General features: G+C 36.9%; 1 long non-coding RNA gene across 3 annotated transcripts in view; it reads left to right on the top strand.

The window, feature by feature from the left end:
* LOC137487521 (uncharacterized) overlaps nucleotides 1-15684 on the top strand; it is a 93249-nt gene that overhangs the window by 53813 nt on the left and 23752 nt on the right. Inside the window, exons 6-7 of one of the 3 annotated variants that reach the window (XR_015507468.1) lie at nucleotides 11141-11208; nucleotides 11398-11869. The exons of 1 other annotated variant lie outside the window; for it this stretch is intronic. This is a non-coding gene — a long non-coding RNA (uncharacterized LOC137487521). Of the gene's footprint in view, nucleotides 1-11140; nucleotides 11209-11397; nucleotides 11870-15684 lie in introns of those variants that run through there. One more of the 3 variants, XR_015507466.1, reaches the window with a different exon arrangement.

Below are 15684 nucleotides of genomic sequence, written 5' to 3'. Positions count from 1 at the left end.
TTTGGTTAAGGAGACATGAAAAATGTGCAGAGCTGGTGGTCCTCCAAAAACGTGGTTGAGAAACACAGCTGTAGTGGATTGAAACCTTTCATCTAAGTTGTCAAAAAATGATATATACATCAGTGGATCTCGCACTGTCTGGAGGATACCTCAGCTTGAATGAAAACCAAACTGCCTAATCTGGCAAAAACTGAACTTCTCTGCAACTTCACACACTCAACATGATTTCTCAATCCAGCTGGGATCATCCAGATAAGGAATCTTGGGGTGATCCTGGATGATCAGCTGTCTTTCAATGAGCACATTGCCAACACGTCTCGATCATGCAGGTTTGCGCTTTATAACATCAACAAAATCCAACCTTTTCTAACAGAATAACACTGCACAACTTTTAGTCCAAGCTCTTGTCATTTCAAGGCTAGACTACTGCAATGCTATTCTAGCTGGACTTTCATCCTCTCTTAAACCTCTACAGATGATTTAGAATTCTACAGCTCAAATGGTCTTCAATGAGCCCAAGTAACACCTCTCTTAATCTTTCTGCATTGGTTATTGGTTGAAGCTTGAATAAAGTTCAAATCATTGATGCTTGCTCATAGAACAGCTACTGGCACTGAACCCTCTTACTGTACCTCCACCTGCTGCTGAAGGTCTAAATCCCCTCCAGGAGCCTCTGGTCAGGGAGTGAGCAGCACTTTGTGATACCATCAAAGAGAGGTTATAACCTTTTCCTTCAATGGTCCACGCTGGTAGAATGATCTGCCCATTCCCACACGGACTGCAGATTCACTGGTTTCATTCAAACGACAACTGAAAACCCATAGTTTCCGAAAGCACCTGTACCCGTGTGAATAAAACCAAGACCACTCTTCTCTCCTTGACCTTACCACAGCCAACCCCAAAATATTATTAAATCTGAGTGTTTCACACTGGTGGGCTTGACAAACCACCAGTAGAAGCATTTTCTCTTTGTCAAAAAAACCCCAAAAATTCCCCTTCCTTACTCTGGCATGAAATTCTGTCAGCACATCCTTTGTTTGATTAGCACTTCTTATTGTCTTTTCTTGGTTAATCACTGAATTCATCCTAAATTGCAAGTCACTTTGCACAAAAGTATCTGCTAACTGACTGAATGTAAATGTAAATTTATTAAAACATATCATCTTTAATTTGAGAAAGTACTGACCACAACTTTACGGTCTGAGCAGGCACACACACTTTTTCTTGTGGTAATGTTGTGGTATGGCATCATCAACAACAACAACAACAACAACAACAAAAAAGATCAACAAAAGCAGTGTGGGTTCAGCAAATTTAACATAAACAGCAAAAATCCATGTTGAGATATTAATAATAATAATACTTCCTTACATTTGAATAGCAATTTTCTAGACACTTTACACATTTTTTACATTCCTCATCCACCATGAGGTTATTTTTGAAATGTAATAGATTGCAGATTACAAATTACCGTGACGTCACTTATTGATCTGCGATCAGTAAATGTAACTTGTGTAGACGCTACTGCGCTACTTGACAAAAAAAAAAAGCTCTGCTACTAAAAAGCTCTTTGATTTAGAAAATAGTGACGCTACTGAGAAATGTAGTTATACCTTTAACCTTTTTATAAGTAACTGTAATTTAATTACACATTTTTTCTCAAACCGCACACCACACAAATTTGGCCAGGATGTCGGAGTTAAACCCCTACTCTTTTTCGAAGGACATCCTTGGATTCTTTATGACCATAGAGAGTCAGGGCCTCGGTTTAACATCTCATTCGAAAGATGCTGCTCACTGAGCAGTATAGAGTCCCCTTCACTATACTGGGGCGTTAGGACCCACACCGGCCACAGGTTAACCACCCCACTGCTGGCCTCACTAACACCACTTCCGGCAGCAACTAGCTTTCCGATGTGGTCTCCCATCCAGATATTGACTGAGCGCAGCCCTGCTTAGCTTCAGTGTGTGACCAAGTGAGAGTGGCAGAGAGCTAGCTGCTAGTTTTAATAATTGTGAAATGTAGTCATGCAGTGGCGCAGTAGGTAGTGCTGTCGCCTCACAGCAAGAAGGTCGCTGGGTCGCTGGTTTGAAACTTGGCTCAGGTGACGTTTCTGTGAGGAGTTTGCATGTTCTCCCTGCGTTCGCGTGGCTTTCCTCCGGGTGCTTCGGTTTCCCCCAGAGTCCAAAGACATGCGGTACAGGTGAATTGGGTAGGCTAAATTGTCTGTAGTGTCTGTGTGAATGAGTGTGTGTGGATGTTTCCCAGACATTGATTGCGGCTGGAAGGGCATACGCTGCACAAAAAAAAACTTGCTGGATAAGTTGGCGGTTAATACCGCTTTGGCGACCCCAGATTATTAAAGGGACTAAGCCGACAAGAAAATTAATGAATGAATATAAGAAACGTCCAATTTTTTTTTCTATAATAATTTGTTTAATGTGGAAACTTTACTTCAGCAAGCAGAACTTACATTTTTTTTCCTATTGCGCTCATCATTCCCAAGTTTAGAAATTCAAATATTGCTTTGCACATACTTTTGCGAAATGATCTTTGAGCAAGTGATGTTTTACAAACTAATTTCGAGAGAAGCACAGCATATGATTGATCGCGGCTGGCCTCTCATCCGTAATCAGTAATAATCCAATCAGATTGATTTAAGCTTACAATGAATAGACCAATTTCGCCCTACTATCTTATCTTTGTTTTGGAAGAATGCATCCTTCCTCCCCATCTCCTTCTTTTTCTCCCTTAAGCAGGGGGAGCTCTTTAAACCTGATCTCGGACCCTTTTATATGCTTATTGACTAGGCGGGAGCCCTGGCTCAATTATCTCTGAGGTTCTCTCCCGGCACAACATGCCAAAAGTACTAATAACGCCAAGCAATATCTAGGTGTGAACTTATGAAATATAAAATGACTTCTGTGCAACCACTTAAAGAAGTGCTGTAAAAACATAAAGAATAAAAATACAAATACAAATAAAGACACTAAGGCAGATGCCAGGAAAATGGGAATAGACAACAAAAATTATTCCTACAATGGAATTACCTATATTTCATTGCCAGCTGTAAATTGCATATTGCACTGTATAGTTAATGAAAAGGAATGGTGTATGCCTTAATATGTCATTGCGGCAACATATGAATTTTAGTTTTTAATAATTCTTAAATTTAGTAAACTTATTCAATCAAAAACTCCTGACTTCTAATAACTGGAGTTATCAAGCTAAAAAGAAATCAGCTTCTTAAAAAAAAAAAAAAAACTGCAACTTTTTAATTTTTTAACTCTAAAACTTTTGACCGATAGTGTATGTTACACATATATGAATACTGAAAGGTGACAAACTGTTTAAAATGTGATCCAGAAGAAGACATTTGAACTTTGACACTTGCGGTGTCAGCCTTTGGCTTTGCGAATGCATAAAGATGACAACATTTGCATTTACATGAGATGTTTCCATCCAAAGCCGTTTACTAGTGAAAAAATCCTGCAGTGCAAGCGATTTAAGCAAAAAGTTATGCTTCATGCTGAAGTACAACTTTTTGAAGGTCAACAGGTTTCAGGATGTAACCGGAGAAAGTAATGATAATTTACTGGATTGAATATGTGTCTTAGTGCAGATGGTTTAGATTCAGATGCTTGTTGAAAACCTGTGAGAAAAAGGAAAAAACTAGTCCAATGTGTGATTGGGATTAAATAAAACAAAAATCAGTCCACTGTTGAGGGACAGTGAATGTGAAGGGCTGTAAAGTGACTCTGGGCCTGATGTAGAGCTCATGTAGGAACATTTATTTGCGTCAGTCAGTTTTGTTGAGGGTATGACATACAGTACTGGCATCAGCTTGAACCATATGTGAAATCAAATACTAATAAGGCTCTTATAGGTCAGTTATACTAAACTATAATTACACAGTTCACTTTTTTTTACTGTGAGGACCCTCTTCAAATAGTTGTAATAAATAAGCTAGAATAGTACACATGAATTGGGATTCACCTTGTTAAAATAAATAAATAAAGGATCATTAATCCACCGTTGGATGACGGTGAATGTGAAGGGCTGTAAAGTGACTCTAAGCCTGATGAAGAGCTCATGAAGGAACATTAATTTGCGTCAGTAAGTTTTGTTGAGAGTATGACATACTTGCATCAGCTTGAACTAAATATGAAATCAAATACTCATAAGGCTCTTACAGGTCAGTGATACTGAACTATAATTACACATAATGCAAAAGTAACCACTCAGTTGGTTGCTTGAGAGGAGAACTTGAAGAAGTGTGAACCACAACATTTTCCTGTGACGTGAGCGAACATTAGCAACAGGGGCCTGCTTGGTGCGGTTGCTTAATCAGGTTTCGAAGATGATCTAGTCTGGTAAATGATCAATTTTACCAATGGCAGCACAGACTGAGAGCTTCCCTTTTCTTTATGTTTTTCTTCAGACAACGAAGCATCTTCTCATGAGTACCACTAGAGTGCACTGTGTAGCCATTTAGAAACTAAAGACCACCTTCATTCATACTATCAAAATCATTCAACCTCAACAGAGGCGAGGAAAGGCTATTTATGTCAGTTGTACCCTTTGTCTTTATTGGTGAACTAGAACCTGTGGACAAATGCACTCTGCAGTCAGTCATCTAGTGTGTGCAACTTTACTCATACTTACTTTGTCATTCTTTACTGGAGGCAGAAAGCTCTACCTCTTCCACTACATAATTAAAGCAGCGACAGTTGAGTGTGTGAAGTGTCCAACATTGCACAGTAGTTTTTTTTTTCCCATCATTATGTGCATTAAAGTATTTAAACGTCACTGTTTCTTTTCTTTTTTTTACTGTGAGGACCCTAATTTAAATATTTGTAATATAAACTAAAATGGTGCACAAGCATGAATTGGGATTCACCTTGTTAAAATAAATAAATAAATAAATAAAGGTATTATTTATTAAATCTACTGTATCAGATGTTCAGGATTTAGTTTTGAAGGTCTCCTAGAATAGGTTTAGTTTTCTGCTCGTATACATTGCAGCATTAGCCCTTTTCCACATTACAGAGTGATGCATTTTAAAGGGATAGTTCACACAAAAAATTTAAATGGAAAGTTTCTTTCTTTTGTTGAACATATATGAAGATATGCACTTGTTAAGTCCGATGTCACGCGAAGCAGCTTACAGATACAAGCGCTCTTTTCAAACTGTATGGAGAGGCTCAACAAATCGTCACCTTGGAATTATAAGGTTCTATCTGCGTTCTGAATGATTCTGAGATATTGAGCTTCAAAGTTTTTGCATTCCATAGCAAACAGTATGTGTATAACATTTATTTTTTTAAATAAAAAGCATTAAAATATAAAAAACTTATAAAATAAATCATCCCTTATTGTTAATAAGTTGTCATTTAATAAGAATATGTCAACAACTCAATTTTGACAAAAATGTCAAATAGAACCTTATAATTCTAAGGTGATGAAATGGTAATAATAAAGTGTTACAAAGCGCTATAACACTATGGAAAATCATGATCGATATACAGTGCTCAGCATATACACCCCTCATGAATCTATTTTTTAAATTCATATTTTTAATAGGAAGCTAGACAATATATTTACGCATATACATTAGTTAGTCAGTACTGAAGCCAAATCTGGTTTTTATCAAACAAAATAATTATGATAATGGTCCAAAAACTAGTACACCCAAATTTATATGTTAGTGAAAATATTAAATACAAAAAAAAAAGCAAAAAGCAGTTGGGTTGTAAGTTTTTTTTTTTTTTTTTTTTTTGCAATATTTTGCTTGAAATAAACTTAATTTAATTGTAAAGTAAAAAAGTTTAAAACCACTTGAATGTGATGATAAAGTGTGAGGAATGTTCTTTATTATGGGCGATCTATGCCTTTAATTTCTTCCAAACCTCTCCTTTTAGAGTGTCTGCTCTGCTCTGATAGTTAGTTAGCTCCGTCTTTTGTGATTGGTCAACCATTTACAGTGCATGTTGAAACCAAATGACAGTACTATGAATTTACAATCTGAAGGCTTGCTCAGAACTTCTATTCAGAAGTGGTAGTTACTATGCCATTAGTTTTATTAGACTTTCAAGGCAAGCCAAGGCAAGTTTATTTATATAGCACATTTCATACACAGTGGCAATTCAAAGTGCTTTACATAAACAAGAATAAAAGAAACAAGTAAAAAAATAAATAAAAACAAATAATAAAACTGATTAAAAAACATAAAAAAGGTAAAATGTGATATAAAGGAATGAAGAAGAAGAGAAAAACATAATAGTGCAGTCTGTCGGACGCAGCACAGTGCTCATTCAGTAAAGGCACAGCTAAACAGATGTGTTTTCAGTCTTGATTTGAATGTGCCTAATGTTGGAGCACATCTGATCATTTCTGGAAGCTGATTCCAGCAGTGGGGGGCGTAGTAGCTGAAAGCTGATTCACCCTGCTTTGACTGAACTCTTGGAATTTCTAGTTTATATGATCCTAAAGATCTGAGTGATCTGTTAGGTATGTATTCAGTCAGCATATCTGTAATGTATTTAGGTCCTAGGCTATTTAGTGATTTATAGACCAGTAATAATACTTTAAAATCTATTCTGAATGTAACTGGGAGCCAGTGTAAAGACCTGAGGACAGGTGTGATGTGCTCTGATTTTCTGGTTCTGGTTAGAATTCTGGCTGCAGCGTTCTGGATGAGCTGCAAGTGTCTGACTGTCTTTTTAGGAAGGCCAGTGAGGAGTCCATTACAGTAATCCACCCTGCTGCTGATAAAAGCATGAACAAGTTTCTCTAAGTCTTCACTGGAAACAAAGCATCTGATTCTTGCTATGTTTTTGAGATGATAGTATGCTGATTTACTGAATGCTTTGACATGACTATTGAAACTCAGATCTGACTCCAGAGTCACACCAAGATTCTTGACCTTATTTTTTTGTTGTTTGACCTTTAGTTACAAGGTACGAATTTACCTTGAGAACCTCATCTCTGTTCCCAAACGCAATCATTTCAGTTTTCTCTTTGTTTAACTGAAGAAAGTTTTGGCACATCCTATTGTTAATTTCATCAATGCATTGGCAGAGGGTGTCAATGGGGCTGTAGTTATTAGGCAGTAAGGCTAAGTAGATCTGAGTGTCATCAGCATAGCTGTGGTAGGAGATTTGGTTCTTTCTCATTATTTGGCTCAGAGGGAGCATGTAAAGGTTGAACAGGAGAGGTGCCAGAATCGAACCTTGTGGGACTCCACATGTCATGGGTGTCCACCTCGACCTATGGTCACCTATACTGACATGGTAATCTCTACCTTCAAGTTAAGATCTAAACCATTTGAGGACCGTGCCAGACATGACAGAAGGTCTGACCTCATTTGCAGCTTTCAGTTGTAAAAAGTTTCACCAAAACAAATCAAACCAATGAAGCATGGCCAATAGCATGTTTAGTTCATGTGTAAAAGAACAAATAGGTTTGAAGAGTCTGTGATGTTGAGATATTTTAGAAAGCTCAGCATTTAGTTTAGTTGAAGTGCTAATTTTCATGCCATATGACCCTCTCATGTGCACAATGAATGTTGGTTTTGCTGCAATCTTTATGCATTTACAGTCAAAATGTATAGTTTCAAATGTTTTCTTGAATAACTTAAACAATTGTCGTCGTTCAGTATTTGTTGTGAGATATACATGGTAAAATATATTTAGCTTATACATTAACACGTTTATTTTTCTTTCTTTTCTGAGCAAAAATAGAGCATTGTAGACCTTTTAGACTTGATGATTTAATAATTTGACTAAAATATTACAAAATTTGTCCAAGCAGATGACAAAGTCGAATCTTACATTTCAGTTCTGTGTTTTTGTATATATCCAACACTGGTGTGATGCAATTATTTACCATAATAATTTGAGCAGAGAATTCATACAGTAGGTTCAAAAAAACTTAATTTGCTAAACAAACAAATAAGCATCTTTTTGACATTGTAACTACACAATACAGGCCTCAGCTTGAGAGTCCAAGTAGACATTGTTTAACGGCAGCTAATACAGATGGTTGTAACAAATTTGTATAATTGTAAAATAATGTATAGGAATTATAACAATTATATTAGTTTGTTACATAAGTACTGTAGATTTGTAAAATATATAAACTGGACATAAATTGGCAACTTTGTTCAAGCAGCAATATGTTTCCACACATTTGTTTTTATGTACATTTTATGATATTGTTTATAGTCAACACTGGATGGAAACAGCAAGGTGCGCATCAATCCCATGCATTCAACGAAGTCTAACCATTTTTTTATGTGATAAGATAATATACAAATGACTAAACATACAATTATTGAATAAATTCCTTATTTGGCAATTAAATAATAGATTTTTGCCTTGGTAGATGATAGATAATAGGACTAACCAGTGATTTATTAATAAAAAAAAAACTTTTGATTTTGTGTAACTACTTCTGACTGACTCACACAGTTACACTCCCAAACACCAGCCTCCACAAGCCAGATAATGTTATTGATCTTTTTTTGTTGTTGTTGTTGTGGTGTCTGCGGTTTTAAGGTAAAACTTTTTTTCTCCAAAGTTACTGTGGGTAAAAAAAAAATTTAAAAAAGAAAAAAAAAAAAACAGTACTTTCCCTTTCATTTTTATCATTGATGTTGTCCTAGTTTCACAAGAAGTGAAATTGTATATATGTTTGCTAAAACTTGTGGTGAAAACAAGTTAAAAAAAAAAAAAAAAGATTAATGTTTAAATTGTTTGTTCAACCAAAAATGTAAAATGTTAAAAGTTTCTGTTGAATTCCATACCCACACATCGTTCCAATCTTGTGAAGCCTTCATTTCATCTTCAGATCACAAAACAAGCTACATTATTTAGATGAAATCTGAGAGCTCCCTCATCCTCCATAGTCAGAGTAATACAGTCCAGAAAAGCAACCAAAGACAGTCAAAATATTTCTGGTGACTTTAGTGGTTAATCATACTATAATCATACAAAGCTCCAAGAACACCTTTATGTTCCAAATATGATGTGAATATGATCTAAATATAAATATGATGAAAATCTTCTCACCCAGTCAGGTCAGGGTGCACATTTACTGCATTAAGTATGGTGTACTGTATTGCCATTAGTGTCATCAGTTCAACACACACGTTATATTGTGCATAGTACATGCACACCTTTATCTGACATGGGAGAAATTGTTTTGCAGGTTTTTTGACTCACAACTTTGTTATTAAAGCATTGTATATTTACTGAAGTCACATTGTTTTTGGTTCCTTAATGTATTGAACCATTGCTGTCTATGGGGGATGAGAGAGCTCTCAGATTTCATCTAAAATATCTTTATTTGTGTTTTGACGATTGTAACAACACGAGTAATTAATAACATTTTCATTTTTGGGTGAACTAATCCTTTTATAGTGCATTTTTAATTTTTACAGTTTTCTACATTGACAGACAGCTACAGCTTACTTTACTTTTTTACCGTTACGTCACAGTGAGTAAACTGGTTGACTTTACTTTGAAAAGTTGAGTTAATTGATTGTAACTTGGTAAAGGTAACGTTTTAAAATGACAATTTAATTCATATAAATTGTATATAGTCTGATTATTAAACAGTGTCTTAATTAGTCATCAATAGATTCATGTTTTAAATATGTTTTACATGATAAGGATGATTATTATCATAAACATTTTAGTAAGCATTTTGTCATGGAAAAATAGTAAAACCATAGAAAAAAAATATGCAAGAATATTTTTTGTTTTATCATGAAAAGCATGCGTTCTAATCTATGGAACAAAATAGTATCACACTAGTAAGATGGCATATTGATTGGCTTTAATAAATAATAATGTATGCTATAAAAAAAAACTGTACTAGTAGTTAATGTACCTTAAAACAACTGTAATGTTTTGTGAGATAAAACAACTGTTTATTTGTCAATGCACAGCTAACTAGCATGAAACAAATTAAAAAAAGGTATCTTTACTGATCAAATTAGCATTAAACGTAAGTTTATGCGTGTTTCACATTAAATCAAGAAAAAGAGCACTTTTAAAAGTTATTACGCCAAGTGCGAAGACAGCATGGAGGTTTAGTTATACAGGAAACTGCAGTGAGCATTTCTAGAAATAGAGATAGGCATCACAATGCAAAGCCACATCTTAGCAAGAGCTGTACTACACATCTGACGAAAGAAATGCTGAAGCGCTATCTCATAAACACTTATTAAACACTTACAGTTAGTGTTTCCACTTTGCAAGTGTCATGCAGCAGTATGTCCTTTCCTCTTTTTCATTAAAAATGCAACGGCTCTTAATGGAAGTACAAATATTGCGCTGCAGAAATGCAGTGGCCGGATGCAGTTCTTCTGTGCTCATGTTTTAAGTACTATTTATAGTTTTCTCAATGTCTTGATGGTGAGACAAAAATGGTATCGCCTCACATGGCTAACTGGTTGTTATTTGGACACTTATTGTACGTTTTACAGTTGTAAACTGAGCACAAACCGCTCAGATTTATTACTCTTTGGGTGTTAAAAGAATTAAAGTGATGGTTCACCAAAAAACAAAATTCTGTCATCATTTAGTCAGTCTTTACTCATTTAGAAGCTGGTTGAACTTGAATAAACCTGTAACCATTGACTACCATTTGTTTTTCCAACATTTGATGTCATTAGTTACAGGTTAGTTTAAGCTTTCTTCAAAATATCAGAATAAAGAAGCTCATAAAGGTTTGGACTTGAAGGTGAGTTCATTTTTGTGTGAACTTTCAACAAGCTAAACGATAAGATATTGATTGCTCTGTATGTATTGGAGTGATTTCCAAAATCATCTTTTTCATGTCAACAGAATAAAGACATTTAATATGGGTGGATTAAAGTTGTTCTTACTTTCCTAAAAAGGCCTGCTCATCTTTTAAGCTGCTTTCTATTATCTCTTTCTAAGATCTTTCAGTTCCTCAAAATGGTGCAACTTTGTGACAAACTATGAAACTTTCCTGAGACACATTGATGTATAATTCTTACATGACTAATTCACTCAGGTTTGAGTGCTGAGACATCAGAGAAATGTAAATGCACGTATACACACATTTACAATAAATTAAAGACCTTGTTTTTTTGTTCTTTTTTTACAGAAACCCAGGTTTGACCTTAGTGGAAAATGATACTGAATATACTGTGAATGATCAATATAAATGCTAAGGTTTGCTTGAGAAAATAAGACTTGTTGCATGTTCATTATTATTTTAAAGCAATGCAGAAAATCTGATTAAATAAATAAGCTTATTTTCAGCATTGTTTAAAAAAATAATACATATGCAAAATGTCTTATATTTCATTTTGTCAGAATAATATAGTGGAGCTGATCATGTGTTTCTCTGTTCATGATCAGCAGGAGGCGAGCGGTAGAGTGCAGATATGTTCTACAGTAGTAGAGCGACAGCTCCCTCTGCAGATACAGTTCATGATCACCTTTTAAATAGAACTGTAGTGTAACTGCAAAAAAAGAAAGTCTTTTACATAAACTGATGTTTCTCAGTGTCATTATTAAGAACCAATGTTAATACTCAACAAGCTGATAATTACCTTCATGGCAAATAACCAAGTTGCTTCTGCACAACTCTGGTTTGCAGTCCTTGATTATTGCCCTTTAATTTTGTTGTTTAAAATTTTAATTTTACCTATATTTTTAGATCATATCATAAGTCTAGTTGTGTTTATTGTAATTTCCTTTTAAAATTCTACTTTTTGTATTAATATTGACTGTTAGGCACCTACTGTAGGGTCTGAGAGTAACACAGTTCTGATTCTCTATATGTCCTGTACATGTGGTTGAATTGACAATAAAGCTGACTTTGTCTTGATAATCGTAAATATAATTATTTTGAAGGAAAGAAAAACACACAACGAATATTGTTTTAAATGCGGAAAAGCTGGATTTATATATAAATTCTGCACTTTTGTTTTTATTTTCTATAGGAAAGTCTCAAAGATACAGCTAAATAATTTAGCAATTATAGCAAGTAATATCTGGAAAGACTGGTTCATTTTTACGCATGAAAACAATTTGTATGCATGAATGCACACATGAAACCTAAACCAGTGTTATTTATACATGATTACAGTATTTATTAATGTCTGAAATTAGCTTTTTATGTATTATTCACATTTTTAACGTCTTAACAGTCATATTTAAAACAAAATAATATATGAATTCATGCTTTAATACTTAACATAAAAACAGTTTGTGAAAACTAAACTCCTAAACTGAAAATTAAACTCCAGCTAGTGATTTCCATAAATCATTTCCTTGCATTACTCTTCAACGCACGCCATAAAAACATGAAAATTACTAAAAATTTAGTAAAAAATAAAAATAAAATCTGTTTTTGCAAATAAACTCTTTATACAAATCCTGCTGCTTCGGTTGGAAGTTTTTAAACAATCTGCATAGACTGGAGTGTTATTAAAATAATTTTGGCTCATATGTTAAATACACATACATATAACTTTCCTCTTCATTGACTATACAGTGTGGCTGGAGATTAACTATTTAAAATGGCCAATAAAAGCTTGTTGGTATCGCCACTGTAGGACTTGTTTTTATGTTGCTAAACATTACCATTCTATCTAAAACTACTATTATTTGAAGTATGCTCATACTCTCCCGACTTTTCAGTTTTCCATAAATAAAAGAGTTTCCATCTACTGGCTTAAAGAAACAGTACACACTTTTATTATTGTTATTTCTAAAGGTTCTTTTGCCATTTACCTGCAGCACTGAGAGTAATGATGTCCCAAAAGCTCCACATTCTGTAATTTATTTAGTAAAGATGCTGATGACAAATTGTACACTATACTGCCATAATGAATTACTGATTTTAGCATTGCAGTATACACACTTTTCAACGATCATTTGTCTGTCATTTAAGTGTGATGCAAAATTTCCATCCATACTTCAAGCATTGGCTACCTTCTTCAATCTTAATTCTGATCTCAAGTCCAATCAGAAAAAAAGAACCAATCAGATGCCTCCTTTTGATGATGTCATCATGAAGATTTCTTAAAGAGTATTTTTTTAATACTTATTTCTTTTTCTTTTAAGTACTTTGATGCAAAATTTTAAATTATTTTATTAACCCTATCAAATATAAAGTAACAAATACTGTTTTATGTTTGGAATGCTAATAAAATACAGTACATGTATCATAAATACATGCCTGCTTACTTATATACTGTTTTGCAGCTCCTAAATCAGTGGTGTCCAAACTCGGTCTTGGAGGGCCGCTGTTCTGCAGAGTTCAGCTCCAACTGAGCTCAACAAATCTGCCAAGGCATACAGGATCAAGCAAGCCTACTAAGAGCTTGATTAGCTAGCCTCGGTGTGTCTGATTGGGGTTGTATCTAAACTATGCAGGAGTTTGGGCACCACTGTCCTAGATGAAGCTTATTTGGAAAAAATTTATATAATTACATTTGAATAATAACACACAATATATCATGTTTAACTGTATTTTTGTGTATAGGCACATTTTGTTTTTAAATTATTAACTTAAAGATTCTCACTACTAGTATTTTTGATGTCTCTGTCGCGTGAATCATAAATTTTGTTTCAATTATTGACCTTATTCTTTGTGTACATGCGGGCGCAGCCATTTGTATCGCTTTGGTTCGAGACTTCCGGTCTGATTCATTTCCATTACTTTTTAGATGTTAAAAACAGCTCAATACACTGCTTTATGTTGCAAACAGATATTTTCTTATTAAATTATTCCTCTTTGTCTCTGGGAACTGGCTGATGAGGTGATGCTTTCCCAGCGCACAACCATCGCCGCATCCTCAGAGCGGGGATGATCGAAATGCCAACCCCTAAGTGCGGAGGGGACAGCCTTAGCTCCGGCCAACAGAAGGAGGATAGCATCACACTGATCTGGCATGTTCGGGGTCCTTATCGGAGAAAGTATACCACACAGCAAATGGAGTCCACTTCAGGGTGTAGGCATGCCTCGTAGAAGGTGCTCTAGCCTGAGTGACAGCGTTAACCACCTTAACGGTGGGTCACTTAAGTCCTTCTCACTCCATCTATGGAACACACGTGAGGTTGCCTGTTGCTTGTCTTTCCTGACTTTATTCTGTATCTGTGCATGTAGGCTCACTGAGGAAATGCATATTTTGCATGCCCCGGGGCCAGCTGTGTAGCCAATGCACTAGAACGCACCCATAACAGCTGGAGAGTCGGGGGTGGAGTCTCCATTTGCCATGTGAAACTGCCGTGAGAGAGCATCGGCTGCACGGTTGAGCTTGGCGAGGAAGAATGGAATGCAGCGATTTCGGTGTGTATGTCTCCGGGGGAGCAGACGGTGAGCGAGCTGAGAAATGCGGCAAAAGCGGATACCCCCCATGCGGTTGATATACGCCAACGTTGCCGTGCTGTCCGCCCTCTATCACCTGTAAAAAACGTCGCAGCACAAGATACACTGCCAACAGATCCTAAACGACTGAAACGCCAATGCAACCAGGTTCCTACCATGGACCCACAGCTGCATGCCCGTAACACATGGCCCCCTAGCACAAATCTGATTCCTGATACAGGAAGCATCTGTCAAAACGATGACATGTCTGGACACTTGTTCTAGAGGCACACACAACTGTAGAAACGCAAGGTCCGTCCAGAGACTGAGGCGCGGTGACACAGCGGACTGACAGTTACCCGGTGGTGCTCTTGTGCCATGCGCGTCTTCATATAGGTCGAGGTGTCGGAGCACCCTGTCTCTCTGCGCAATCATAAAATCCCGCCAGAGCTGAAATCAGCCAGAGATAATTGAGTATGACCTTGAATCGCGTAGCCAAGTCTGATGGCTGGCCAGCGCTAACCAGCCAGGCAGAACCCTCGCTAGTGGCAACATCAGCACATTCGCTGATGTACCAGCGGTGGAGCAGCGCGGAGTGGCAGGGCTGATATTGGAAGCGCTGGGGTCCCGCAGAAGAGCAGGAGGCAAGCAATTCACTCTAATCTTGCACCCAGGGGCTGGAAGTGTGAGAGAAGAGAGACCCACACTCAGCGAGCCACTGGCGAAGTGCACCGATCCTGCGAGCTGGACGGCATAGAATTCTAGACTGGCAGTGTTCAGGCTGTCACATCCAGTGTTTGAGGGTTTGATGGCATTTTTAAATGCCATTGGATAAAAAAGCCCGGACCCCCACCGGTGAAAGAGCAAGTTCCCTCTTCTGCAGATGGCCCGTCTCAGGGATGCTTCGTGATCCGTTTACCGGACTTAGAGGCGCCCTGGGGCGAGGAGTGCTGGTTGCCTGTGAGGTACTCGGCGCTCCCGCTTGGTGGCAGAGAAAGGTATTCTCCAAGACTGTGTGAGCTTACTGTGCACTTCCTGGAAGAACGGGACAGAAGGCTTAGAAGGTCTTGCACATACACCCATCTAGTCCGTCCGGCCATGGGGCTGGGGAATAAACCATCTCCAGCCCACAGCCGAAGCAGCCCAGGAAAGCACGTTTATCATTTCTGCTTCTAGATACGACGATGATGCGCTCGCTGCCCTGGAGGGAAGGGAGGGGGTTTGAATCCTCATTAGACAATGACAGCCTGTCCTAAAATGCAGCGATGGACATCTGATCCTCTGTGTCATCAAGTAAGAGGGTAACCATCGGAGGACAGAGCACTTCT

Source organism: Danio rerio, chromosome 14, assembly GCF_052040795.2.
Source record: "Danio rerio strain M-AB ecotype USA chromosome 14, GRCz13ab, whole genome shotgun sequence".
Classification (NCBI taxonomy): domain Eukaryota; kingdom Metazoa; phylum Chordata; class Actinopteri; order Cypriniformes; family Danionidae; genus Danio; species Danio rerio.
The sequence above is the reverse complement of the archived record's forward strand: the minus strand, read 5'-3'. Positions and strand labels throughout refer to the sequence as shown.